Source organism: Podarcis raffonei, chromosome 14 (genome assembly GCF_027172205.1).
Source record: "Podarcis raffonei isolate rPodRaf1 chromosome 14, rPodRaf1.pri, whole genome shotgun sequence".
Classification (NCBI taxonomy): Eukaryota; Metazoa; Chordata; class Lepidosauria; order Squamata; family Lacertidae; genus Podarcis; species Podarcis raffonei.
This window is the reverse complement of record NC_070615.1, coordinates 32,441,450-32,455,213: the sequence shown is the minus strand read 5'-3', so window position 1 is coordinate 32,455,213 and position 13,764 is coordinate 32,441,450.

Sequence of the window (13,764 nt, the reverse complement as noted above, 5' to 3'; positions counted from 1 at the left end):
CAGGGACATAAGAGACTTTGGACTCATCCACACTTACCTATTGCCCCTGCACTTTCTAGGCCTGTGCTTTAAAGCTCCGTGTCTGAGCACTCGCTGTCCCCACTGCTTATCCAGGAAAAGCCACTCTTTAATGCTGAATCAGAACAATTGGCAATTCAGGTAGTCTGCATATTGCCATTTGCTCTGATTCAGTGATAAAGAGCAGGTTTTAGTGAGGAAAGTGTCAGGGCAAAACCCAACCAAACAACAATGCTTAAACACAGAGCTTTAAAGCACAGACCTGTGCCTAGAAATACAGTCATACCTTGGGTTTAATGTGCTTCAGGTTGAGTGCTTTCGGGTTGTGCTCCGGGGCAACCCAGAAGTAGCGGAGCGCGTTACTTCCGGGTTTTGCCACTTGCGCGTGCACAGACGCTCAAAATGACGTCACACGCATGCGTGGAAGTGGCAAAACGTGACCCGCACATCTGCAGACACACCGTCGCGTCTTACGTTCTATTCAGGATGCGAATGGGGCTCCAGAACGGATCCCGTTCGCATCCTGAGGTACCACTGTATGTTACAAAAGTCTAGATGATGCCTTTCTATGGTAAAAGCCTATTTCCCCCCACACATTAGCCTTCACCTCCTTGGTTAAAGGACACAAGGCTTCTAAGGCAGTGGGCATGACTTCAGGACCAGTCTGAGCGCTTCTTACAAGTTACACAAAAATTAAATGTTACAAGCAGTGGCTAACTTTGAGCCAGTGTGGTGTTGTGGTTAAAGTGTTGGAGTACAACTTGGGGAAGCCACATTTAAATGCCTGCTCAGCCACAAAACTCCATGAGTGACTTGGGACCAGTCGCCATCTCTCACAGCCCAGCTTACTTTGCAGGCTTATTCCAAGGATAAACAGGGGTGGGGAGAATCATGCATACTGTCTTGAGTCGCTTGTGAGAAAAGTGAGATGAACATTTAATAAAAAACAACAACAAAAAAGAGAATAATAACAACAACAGTGTTAAAAAAGGCAGTTGTGTCTCTCCCACACCAAATTCTCCCCTCTTTGTATTATACCTTATATTCCACTTGTTTTTGAATCTCACCTTTAAAAAAACAACCCAAAAAACTCATTCCCCCTTGTGACTGGTAACTGTTGGCTATAATAGGAAAGATCAGGAAGCTCTGCAAGTTTGATAATGATGTACCATTACGTTATGATCCATTTTCTAAACAAGATTCATCAGGGAGGCTGAAAAATTAATATACACATTTGGCGTTTTGGTCGCACTGCACCGAAAGAACATTTTGCACTTCTCTCTGGAAAACACAAAGTGATAGATTAATCTACAAGAGGTACAAGTGGGATTTCACTGTTAACTTTAATGGCTAATTTCTTATGTCTCTAATTATGACTCAGCTCAAGCAAAATGTAATTCGCTTGTGGAGTTGGCCTGGTGGAATACCAAGACCTTCTACTAACTGCAGCTGGAGTCAAACAAAAGTTGCTGCTTTTTAAAAGAAAGGAAATGTGGTGTTGCACATTTGACCATTGTCTCCTTGTCTGTTTATTCTGTCTCCTCTCCCATATTTGGACAGAGATGATGGGGTTTTATTTATTTATTTTTTAATTAGCACTGCTTGTAGTGATATACGAACTCCATTCAGCTCAGAGCATCATTACAGTCATCATGACTGAACACTGGGGAAGAAATATTCTTGTTTCCCCCTGATTTATTTAAACTAGCTCTCATTGACTCCCACACATGGGTTCCCATACATCTGGTCTGATAAACCTGTGGTCTCCAGGCATCCTTAGACTACAGCTCCCATCAGCCCCAGCCATCAAGACTGATAGGGGTGATGGGAACATAGTAAACTGCCTTATATCAAGTCAGAGCATTGGCCCATCAAAATCAGTATTGTCAACACTGACTGGGCTTCCTTAAATATTTAGGACAATAATTTTGTAGCAAGAACAAGCTATGTGGGCATCAGGCTGAGGCACAGGTCCTCCTAAATGCTGCCATGAACTCAAGTAGATGATTTCACTGGTGCCCAACTGGCCACTGTGGGTTGTGAGAAGCTCACCCAACTCCCATCCCCCCCAACCAAGACTTTTAGGTTTGGGCGGACCCCAAAAAGGTCCTTTCCACTCTCCAGTGCTAGTGTGACCACCCTGGTGCCAATTACCCACATATCTTTGATGGTTCTTCAGTGGTAGAGCACATCATTTGCCTGCCTTTTTTACTTGAGCATGGTGTTTTCTGTTTGCATAGTGGTTGTTACACAGAGAAGTAATAAAACATGCACTTCCCCACCTGCAGCCACATCTTCAGATAAAATTCTCATTCTGCTGCATGTGCAGATTACATATGCAATAGTGTAACATTTTGACCACATCTCTACATTTAGCTCAGTTGGTTAGAGTGTGGTGCTGATAGCTCTAAGGTGGCAGGTTCAATCCCCGTATGGGACAGCTGCACATTTCTGCATTGCAGGGAGTTAGACTAGATGATTCTCAGGGTCACTTCCAACTCTACTATTCTATTATTCTAATATAACGTATGCATTTAAATGCATATGTTGGCAAAAATAGCATACAAAAATACATTGGGTTAAGGGAAATATGCTTTGGCAAATTGTGTATACAGTGTTAGGCCAAACTGCATAGAAAAATGTATTTATTAGTGAAAAATTACTCATAAAATGCTGGTGGATTTCCATGAGGACTTTTCAAAAGAAAAATCTCAAATTGGTATGGAAATGTGGGGAACAGAATTATAGATTCAAAAAAATAAGAAACTGGAATGGACAGATTAGCCAATCCCTAAATTGTAGTTTAGCAAAATCTAGAGTGCCACAAATCATCCACCCCTGATGTCCACCATATGCTCCTCCTTCTTCATTTACTTTTCCCTTCCAAGCCGTGGAACAAACATGAGTAGGAATTGGAACCAGAAGGCCTCTCCCCCTCCCCACCCCAGGAGGATTTTTAACCTAAATAGAAGAATGTTGATCCTCAGCTCTGAAAGATACTCTTGCTTCATTCTTCTCTTCTCTCTCTCTCTCTCTCTCTCTCTCTCTCTCTCTCTCTCTCTTTGCCTCTGGGATATTCCAGAAATGCATGTGCCTTCTGTTTTATGTTATGTTCTTGGCTTCCTCAGATGCGGAGAGGAAACAGGGGACACCAAGGCAGATGATGGAATGGCCTCAAGCATTTTGTTGACGAGAACACCCTCCTAGCCATTTCATGTCTGCATGGGGTGGGTATCTTGTTTCCAGTCTGCCCTTGAGCTGTGGATCAAGCATCTTCCTTTCTGCCGCTCTTCCCTGCTTCCAGGTGCGGCCTAGTCTCCTCCTCCAAGTCTCCAGCTGGATAAAAGCATTTGGACTTTGCGTGGGTGGATTTTCCGAACTTTTTCTCTTTTTCACTAGCACCCACCTGTTTCTGATCATGATTACAGAAGTCAAAGTTTATTTTTCTTTGTTGCTTTCATCCACTCATTAAAATAAAGCAATGTTTATAAAATCATCACATATGCAGGCTGAGCACCACATATCTATAACAGAGCAAAAACATTATAAGGTAAGGTTGGATATTTATTGATGTCTATCATTACTGAACATAATAAGAAAGGCCATATTTCCATAAATCTGTGCTGTTACTGATCTTGTGTTTTCCTGTAATACATTAATTTAATGACTGCTGCAATGGACCAGATGTTATCACACCTATTATTGAGGATTTCTATTGTGCCCGCCCCACTCTCTCACACACACATGGTTGCATGCCTCTGGTGGGTGGGGATGTAGGCAAAGTGGCTGGAACAATAGGTGGGACACAATCCTTTGCACAGTAGGCTACAATGTTTTTGCACTCCTTTTTCTGGAGGGGGGGGACAAACCTGGCCATATCATTTTGCATTTCTTTATGTTACAGGCATTCCTGAGTATGCTAGAACTTTCCTTTGCATGTGAGTGGTCCTCTTCTGTCTCCAAAGCACTTGGCATGATGCCACCTGATGTCAGTATTAGAGGGGATGATAAGCCACAGGCCATCACAATTCTTTTCTATGTTCTGTGGAAAAGAACCATTTTCTTATGCCTGTTCTGTATCTCCTACCAATTCATTTTATCGGGTGACAACATTCCCACCCAGGTCTGCTAGGTGCTTAACATACCCCTCCAACATTCCTCAGATGAAAAGAGAGATATTTCTCACTCCCTACCTCAACAACTGACCCTCCTCAACCCCCCATTTTTTGGTCCCCCACCCCAGAGCATTTCCTCTACCACTACACCCACAGGATACAGCACACACACACCCTCCACCATCCTGAGAAAACCAATTAATCCTGATTTTATTTCATTTTATTCTTTGGGAGATTTACTAAAAGGAAAACACACACCAATAAATACATTTCAGAGAGGGGCAAGGTTAGATGTAGAGGCACAAAGCATTTTTTTTTTTAAAAAAAAATCAAGACTTTGCACTCCACTCCCCCTTTCTTCCCTGCCCTCTTTCTGCCCCTTAGAGCCAGTGCAACATGCAGAATTGGGCCTCAGCAGAGGCAGCCTCTCTTTCTCCTTGCAGCCGCTCAAGCAGCCCAAGGAAGGAGGCCAGCAGCAGTGGCCATGGCGAAGCCAAGGAGAGGCAGCAGGATGTTCCTTCGCAGCTGCCATTGTCGTCACCACTCAGGTCAAGGGCCAGCTCATCTTTCTGTCTGAGCTCAGCGGTGGCAGCACTAGCAGAGGAAAGAGGGACATTCCAGGTTCAAATGAAAAGCTGGAATGGCTTTCATAATTCCAGGACTGTCCCTGGAGAAAAAGGACCCTTGGAGGGGTTGGCTTGACAAGCAAAGCCTCTAAGTTTAACCAGCGCTTGACTGTCCACCATAAACTGGGGCTGTGCTCCACTTGGTCAGCTGAATTGCAGAATGGCTGAATTGCAGCTTCTCTTCCCCCAAACCCATTGTGGCTTCTCTCAAAGCCCTTTAATGCTTTTCCTGAAGAATTCAATTCTTTTTCATAGTGAAATGAGCTGGGTTTGATAGCCTTGATGGCTTTTGGTGATGTTTGTGCAAGTGAATGTTCTAAAACAGATGGGAATTTTTTTTTGTAGGTCCACATTCTTGCCTGAAGAATCTTCTGGGGCCACATTCCAGAGGTAGACAGGGCCGGAGGCATAGGTGGTGGAGCAATCAACATAAACTTGACCGTTATATGGTAGACTAGTTCCTACAAATGTCCCTCTCTCCCCTGCATTCAGATAAGCAAGAGGCATTTGAGTTCATGGACACATTCCAGCCAGGGAAACCCACAAAGACACTCAGCGACAGTGGGGTGTGTGGGTGCTGAGTTGTGTGGCCTAAGGAGAGTTCTGAGGACCAGGCAAAGAGTCCTGAGGGGCCACGTTCAGTTCACCACCACTGCAATAAGTGCACCTGCCGCTAGAACAATGAAGTACTTTTTTCAGGAATGAGGAGAGAGGTGACAGTTGTTCTTTAAATGAAAAGCTAGACTGTTTAATACTGATCCCTGTGAAGAGTTACCATACAAACCACTTTAGCATGTCCCTAATTTAAAGAAATAAATTTTCTCATCTAGTTACACAGAGGTGCGGGCAGACAATTGAGCAGTTATACATGGTGTTATTAGATTTTTATACCTCCAGACCAATTTGCCAGAATAATTGCCTGAGCTACAATGACCTTGTTAGGTGATGTTTTTTGACTGTAAGATGTGCAGACATATCTGTTACTAGCTTTTTTCCTAACTTAAATTAGCATTATTCCCCCCCCTAAAAATAAGCAGCTTTGACTCATCTGTTCATCTCCTGTGCAAATAGGATTTTCATTTTGCTATTTTTATTCTTTGTTTTTATTTCAGGCAGGGTTGTTTTATTATTATTATTTTCTCTTCGCTAAACGATGGTAAGTTAGGAAACAAACAGCAGATCTTTTATGGAATGAGTCTATAATATCAAAACTGCTTCAATAGCAGCTGCTGAATTCCACCCCCCTCATCCCCACCTTCCACTGGAAGAAATCAAATTGGTGGGAGGTGGGGGTGGGAAAGTGGCACTTACAGCCTGGGGGTGGGGAAGGTGAGATTTGGGGCAGGTTGCATTATAATGCAAACCTGCCTAATTCACACTGCTCAAAACTATACATCAGGCATGTCCAATGGTTGTTGATTTTTTTTGGGGGGAGCCAAACTTGTTGGACGTGCCTGCTATACATGAACCAAATTGTTCTCCAACAACAAGGGGTACTAAAATGAGATGGAAGTTGATTATTCATAACGTTAATTATGATTTTCATTTATGGTATTTATATCCTGTCTTCCTCTCAATTTGGGATTCAATGCAGCACATGATTTATTATCCTCACTTATTACCGTAATTATCCACACATTAATTGATTTCCAACTCGGGATGTAAGGATGTTCCACCCTGTGTCATGTTCAGCAGTGTTTCCATTTTGCTGCAGTTCATCTTCCACCAAACACTGCATTATTCCTCTTGATGTGGTGAAATGACAGAACACATGTCATTTACATAATTCAGTTATATAACACGTGCTATTTATATAATTAAGTATACAAATTACATAATCACTCTGTTATTCCACTCCGTGCAAATGGAGAAAAGATGGAAACTGATTATGTATTGTTTGTGGACTAAAAGCAGCAACAGCAGCAAATGTCAGTCACATTTGCTGGGTTGATTTCCATTCTGGACGTAGGAAAACTAAGTGAACATCAGCAATCTCTGCTCCTGATTTCACTTTTCAACACCTTTATTTCCTGCTTGAGCTTTCTAAGGCAAAAGCTCTCCCCAAATTTGAGAGGGTTCCTTCTAATGAAAGAAAGCCGTATACAGACTCCTCCTGCTCCCCCCCCCACTTTCGCTGGCTTCCATCATTACTCTTCTTCTGCCTCCTCTCTTGACAGCTCTTCATCCTACACAACACTCCAGTGACCTAGGATACTAGCCTGTGATTTATTTATTTTTGCGTCCTCTCTTTCTCTCTTATCTACTGGGCAACTTGAAGGCTCTTAATTATTTCTGCAGGAGGTGCTGAGTTTCCCTCTCCCCACCCCAGGCCTTTAATATGTTGCATCATTTCATTCAACTCCATGAGGACTTTGGCATTCATTTCCAGCCCTTATGTTCACTTAGAAAGACAGATCTTCTTGTCTCCACTTCTTTCTCCTGAACCTCACCTCAATTTTAGCATTTATTCTCACTTCAATCCACCACAGACGTGTGCATTCCTTGTATGACTCTTTGCTAATTAAAGTTAATTGCAAGTTAATTACATCTTCACTAGTATGCAGAGGTCCATATTAAATTATCCTTCCTATTAAACTTTTTTTCCTGCTGAGTACTGTGGCGGAAAGCCTTCGCCCATGTAGTTCTCAACAGCCACTCACTTACAATGAAGCTTTAGAGTTCAGAGGTCAACAGTCAACTTGATGTTCTCACTGTGTCAACTGCAGGAGAAATGCTGAGAGCAGAGACACCCCTTGTTCATTGCCTTCATAGACCTGATGAAGGCCTTTGACCTCATCAGCCGAAAAGGACTCTTCACACTGCTCAACAAGATAGGATGCCCACCTAAATGCTACAAGGTGATTGTGTCTTTCCACACAAACATGCATGGCACTGTCCAGTATGATGGCTCATCCTCAGATGCTTTCCCTATAGAGAATGGTGTGAAACAGGGCTGTGGTCTCGCTCCAACTCTCTTTGGCGTATTATTTTCTCTGTTGCTCTCCTACGCCTTAATCTCGACTGAAAACAGTGTGTACATCCATTCAAGGAGTGACAGGGGTCTGTTCAACCTTGCCCATCGCCATGCCAAGACTAAACTGTGGCAGGTCCTTAACCAAGAGATTATGTTTGCAGATGACACAACCTTGACAGTGCACTCCACAGAAGCTCTACAGTGTCTCATCAACCATCTTGTCCAAGTCTGTATGGAGTTCAGCCTTACCACCAGCCTGACAAAGACCAACATCACGGGACAGGATGTTCCCAGCACTCCACTAATCAGCACTGAGGACTACATGCCTGAGGCAGTAAATTATTTTGTCTACCTGGGCTCCACCACAACCAGCAACATCTCCAATGCTGAGCTGGACAAGTATATTTGTAAGGCAGCTATGCCAACAGCGTATGGGAGAATGTGATGCTAATGACTACTTATCAAGCTGAAGGTATACCAGACTTGTGTGCTGAGCATGCTACTTTATGGTAATGATACGTGGGCAACTTATTTCCATCAGGAGCGATGCCTCAATGCCTCCCACATGCACTGCAATAGGAAGATGTTGGACATCACATGGCAGGACAGAGTTTCAAACAAATATAAGCCCACACTCCCAGCAATTTCACACTCCTGTCTCAGCTGGCTTCGTCATGTCCACAGAATGGAAGATGGCAGTATTCTCAAGGACATGTTCTATGAGGAGCTGGCTTCAAGCCCCAGCCCAATGGCAGACCAAATCTGTTATAATGATGCCTGCAAATGTAACATGAAGGTTATCAGACTCTACAGCCCCAGCAGCTGCTGTGACTCTCCAGTGGTTTGACTTCACCACTGAAGGCACAATCCTCCATTGTCTCCCAAGACAGATAGATGCCAACCACACATTAAACTCCCCCCTCCACGCTACACTGCATGTTTTAATTCTCTCTCTCTCTCTCTCTCTCTCTCTCTCTCTCTCTCCTTTTTAAAAAAAGAAGGTTAACAAATACATTGTGCTTTCTTGGGGAAAAACTGAATCTAGCACTCTATGTCATTTATCTCATTTTGAAGTGTTTCACCTGACCCTTTAGCTGAAAGAGGCTCCCAGAGTGACTCATGAAGATAATTTCCAGAAGAGTCCTTGCCCTCAGACTTATGATATAAAATACATGACACAAAAGGAAAAGGGAATTGGGAGAGAGGAGGAAAAAAACACAACTTGGATGGCTTTAGAAGAGTATTGAACAAATTCAAGGAGGGGCATGCTATCAATGGCTATTGGCCATGATGGCTATGCTCTGCCACAGCTGCAGGCAGAAATACTTCTGAATATCAGTTGCTTGAAACAACAAGAAGGGATAGTGTTCCTGTGCTTGGGTTCTGCTTTCAAGTCTCCTACTGGTTTCTGGGTGGCCATCAGGAGAACAGGAGGCTGGGCTAAATGGGTCATTGGCCTGATCCATCAGGATCTTATGGTCTTATGTTATTAAAGTGCAGATGCCTTCTAAAAATAAGACCATACAAAACATTCTTCTTCTCTCTGCATGGTGACTGCTCAACATTTAGTACCTAGGTCTGCAGAAGTCATTTTCACCCACAAACAGTAACTCAAGTCAAATCCTCTCCACAAACTCAGCACAGTCCAACCAACAGCAAAGCATATATCCTACAAATGGCCACCGGTCACTGGCATTTCCCACCAGTTCTTAGTGTTTTAATAATGTTTAGCACTGGAAGGAAATAGATTTTTAATATATGATTTTTATCTTGACAGGGGCCTTTTAGTTATTACACCTTTAAAAAAAAAGAAAAAAAGAAAAAGAAATGATTTTGTTTGTTTATCATTTGTGAGTATCCTCTGGAAGTCATTTAATACAGATATTAAAATGCTGGGGCTTCTTCATACCTCACTCTGATTGCAATTCCGGCAGTTCCTGCACCACACGCGGCGAATGTTCTTCTGGTTCTGCATCATCGACACACGGGATATACAATGATGGATGTCCTTCTCCCGCCCCCGCAGCTTTCGACGGAATTGCCCATCGATCATAGGCTGCATAGTCTTTCCTATTATAATGCCGAGTGGAGGTGTTTTCTTCATTTATAGGTGTGTGTGTGTGTGAGAGAGAGAGAGAGAGAGAGAGAGAGGAAGCAGGTTATTCCCACATTTATGGGAAGAGACAGAGAGAGACCTTGTAATCAGACTTTCCCTGTCATATGACTTTGGATAGCTCACTGCCTCCATTAAACACAAAATTTGATATTTGGATCCATAGGAACATAAGAAGAGCCTGCTGGATTAAGCCAATAGCCCATCTAGTCCTCTATTCTGTTCTCACAGTGAACAGATCCAAATGCCATGTTCAATTTTTGATGAAGTAAACTCATTGTGGAGGTGATTTGATGGATATCTGCAAAGGCCAATGGTTAGGATAGGGGTGCGTGACCTCAGGCTTGGGGGCCAAATGCAGCCCTCTAGGGCTCTTTGTCTGGCCCTTCTAAGGATGCATTGTTCCCCCACCACACACTTTCCCCCTAGGCCATAGCCCCCACAGGCCTTGCTTCACATTCTCCTTGCGTGGTTTTGCCTGGCTGGAATGTATGCAGGAGTTCTGACAATGTCTCTTGCTTCCCTGGGTGGAGGATAGAGAGGGGTGCTTGAGTGTATGTGTAGAAATGAGCCTACCTGTAAAAAAAAACAGGTAAAGAGTTATACCTAACTGTCAGGGAACTGCCATCGGCGAAGCAGGAGGTGAAAGGGCTCACAGAGGCTGAGAGAGACTATCCGGCTGAGGAGGGAACCAGCAGGGGGAGAGGTGGAGAAGTTCCAAGGGAAAGTGAGTCGGAGGGAGGGCTCAGAGACACTTCCAGCGAAAATAGTGGGGAGGTTTCAGGACCTCCCATAGGGACACCTACTCCTCGCCGGAAACTGTCACGCCGAGAGTCCAGAAGACGCGTTTCCGTTAAGGAGCTTTTATGCTGGAAGAAGTTCCGTAAACGCCCACTGTCCGATTCTACGAGCGACTGATGGAGCCATGCTTAAGGAGCTCCGGCACAGACAGAGGTTTGTGGACTTAGCCAAACTCTGAGGGACTAGGATTTTATGCACAAGCAGCTCACCATCCCATCACAGCAATCGGACAGTCCCTGAAAGCAGCTTGTGCAGAGAGGCATCATGAGCAACCCAGCCGGAGCCGGGGGGGGGCAGGAGGAGCTGGAGAGGGTCCAAGCCTGGAAGAAAGGTACAGGGTGTTGGAAGTCCAGCTAGCGCTGCAAACGGCGAGGCTAGAGGAAAGGAGGGCGCAGGATGCAGAAAAGGCAAAAGGCGCTACCCTAGCAAGAAAGATGCCAGGATTGGTGCAGAAGTTTGGGGGGGACCCCATGAACTATCAAGCCTTTAGGACAGAGATGCAGTATGCTCTCAAGCTGCAGTTTGACGACTTCCCCGACGAGGCATCGCGAGTGGCGTTTGTGGTTGGCCATCTCAAAGGGGGGGCGAGAGACTGGGTTAGACCCCTGATGGCAGGGAATAGTGAAATGCTGAAGGACACGAGGAAGTTTTTTCGCGCCATGGATTTGATGTTTTCCAGCGAGATTGAACAGGGACTGGTGCGCAGACAGTTGATGGCTTGTAAACAGGGGAGCCGATCGGTTCGTGAGTACTGGACTGAGTTTACTATGCTGATACATAAATTGGGGTGGGACCTATCGGCGGAACCCATTCAAATGCTTTTTGAAGAGGGGCTTTCTTCGGCGGTAAAAGACGAACTTTCCCGGGCGCCCAGGGCGGAGTCTATGGACCAGCTGACCAAATCAGCGCTGACCATTGGAGCACGCCAGGAGGCGAGAGCCTTGGAGAAGCGGGAAGGGAAAGGAGAGCGTTGGAGGGATTTCCGCATTCCAGAGATTCCGGAGCCAAATTTCCCGCCAGGAGAGCCGATGGAAATTGGAACAGCGCGCGCGCGCGCAGTTTCAAATCCCAGTGAAGGGAGGAAGAAGGAGGGGAAGAGCACCAAGAAATGTTATCTCTGCCAGCAGCCAGGTCACTTTGCCAGAGTCTGCCCACAAAGAAAGGAATGGCAAGGGATGGCGGGAGCTGTTGGGGGGAAGGAGGAGGGAGTCCAGGAGCCAGTAAAAGCCAACGCCTGGCTGCCACCGTCAGGGCACAGCAGCCAGGCCAAGGAGCAGTAAAAGTGCCCACTCCGGAACCTCCAAGACCAGCCCTAGTAATAGAGGTGTTGCTAGAGCTGGCAAACGGATACCCACTAAAGACAAAGGCGCTGTTGGACTCAGGCAGCTCCTGTAATTTTATGAGTAAGGAGTTTGCAGCTGAACACCAGATACAGATACTCCCTTTAAGTAACCCCCTGCAGGTGACCACGATCGATGGGAGGGAGCTGTTGGGAGGAGAAGTTAGCCTACAGACCGTCCCAATGGTTATGAGGGTGGCCAGGCACACCGAAAGGATAGCGTTCAATGTGGCCACCCTGGGAGGGGCTCCCGTTATTTTGGGAATGAGCTGGCTAGCGTTGCATGATCTGCTAGTGGGCTGGCATCAGAGAGTGGTCTCCTTTGGGTCAGCACATTGCCTGGAACACTGCAGAGAGGGAAAGGTGCCGGAAGGGGCAAAAGCCTTTCTAGCAGGGACGGAAGTGGCGGACAAAGGGAAGGTGCCCAAACAATACGCTGACCTGAGCAAGGTCTTCAGCGAAAGGGAAGCAGATAAACTACCACCGCATAGAGCCTTTGACTGCCAAATTAACTTGGTCCCTGGAGCCCAGCTCCCCGTGGGCAAGCTGTACGCCATGTCAGACAGGGAGATGCAGGAGTTAAGGGAGTTTATTGATAAAAACCTGAAGAGGGGCTTCATCAGAGAGTCCAGAGCGGTGGGGGGGAGCCCAGTGTTTTTTGTGGACAAAAAAAACACACGGATAAACCCAGGCTTGTAGTGGACTACCGGGCCCTAAATGCAGTGTCAGAACCAGTGACTTTCCCCATGCCCAGAATTGATGACATTTTGACCAGGGTGAGGAAGGGAAAGATATTCACGAAACTGGACCTGAGAGGGGCATACAACCTGATACGAATAAGGAAAGGGGATGAATGGAAAACCACCATGTTCACCCCTTTGGGGGCTTTTGAATATTTAGTTATGCCCTTCAGATTGCAATCAGGCTCAGCATGTTTTCAATCGTTCATGAACCACGTCCTGGGACCTCTGCTCTACAAGAATTGCGTGGCCTTCCTCGATGACGTGTTGATATATTCAGAGAATGAGGAGCAGCATGTAAAGGATGTCAGGGAAGTGCTGAGCCAACTGCAAGCAAACCAGCTGTGGGTGAAAGTGGAGAAGTGTCAGTTTCACACCAAGGAGGTGGAATTCCTGGGGTACCGCTTATCAGACACGGGATTAGCCATGGATCCAGGCAAGGTCCAGGCGGTGCTGGAATGGAAGACACCGAAAACGAAAAAGGATGTGCAAAGGTTCTTAGGGGTTGGGAACTTTTACCGTAAATTCATCAAGAACTTTGCCCACTTAACGGCTCCCATCACGGACTGTCTCAGCAGCAAGAAGAAATTCGTTTGGACGGCGGAGGCGGAGCAAGCATTTGAGGAATTGAAAAGGGCATTCGCTTCGGAAGAACAGCTCCTGCATGTGGATTTACAAAAACCCATGAGAGTGGAAACTGATGCCTCAGACCGGGCGGTGGGGGCGGTGCTGCTTCAGCCGGGGAGGAATAAGTCGGAATGGAGACCGTGTGCCTTCTTTCGCGTAAGCTGAACAAATCCGAGAGGAACTACACCGTATATGACCGAGAACTACTCGCCATTCACGAAGCGTTCCGGAGATGGAGACATTTACTAATTGGCGCACAGCATAAGGTGCAAGTGTGTACGGACCACAAGAATTTGGAGTATTGGAGAACGGCACGAGTGCTCAACCAACGACAAGTGAGGTGGGCCCAGGAGTTCTCCAAATTCCATTTTGAAATTTGCTATGTGCCAGGTCCAGAAAACATCAGAGCGG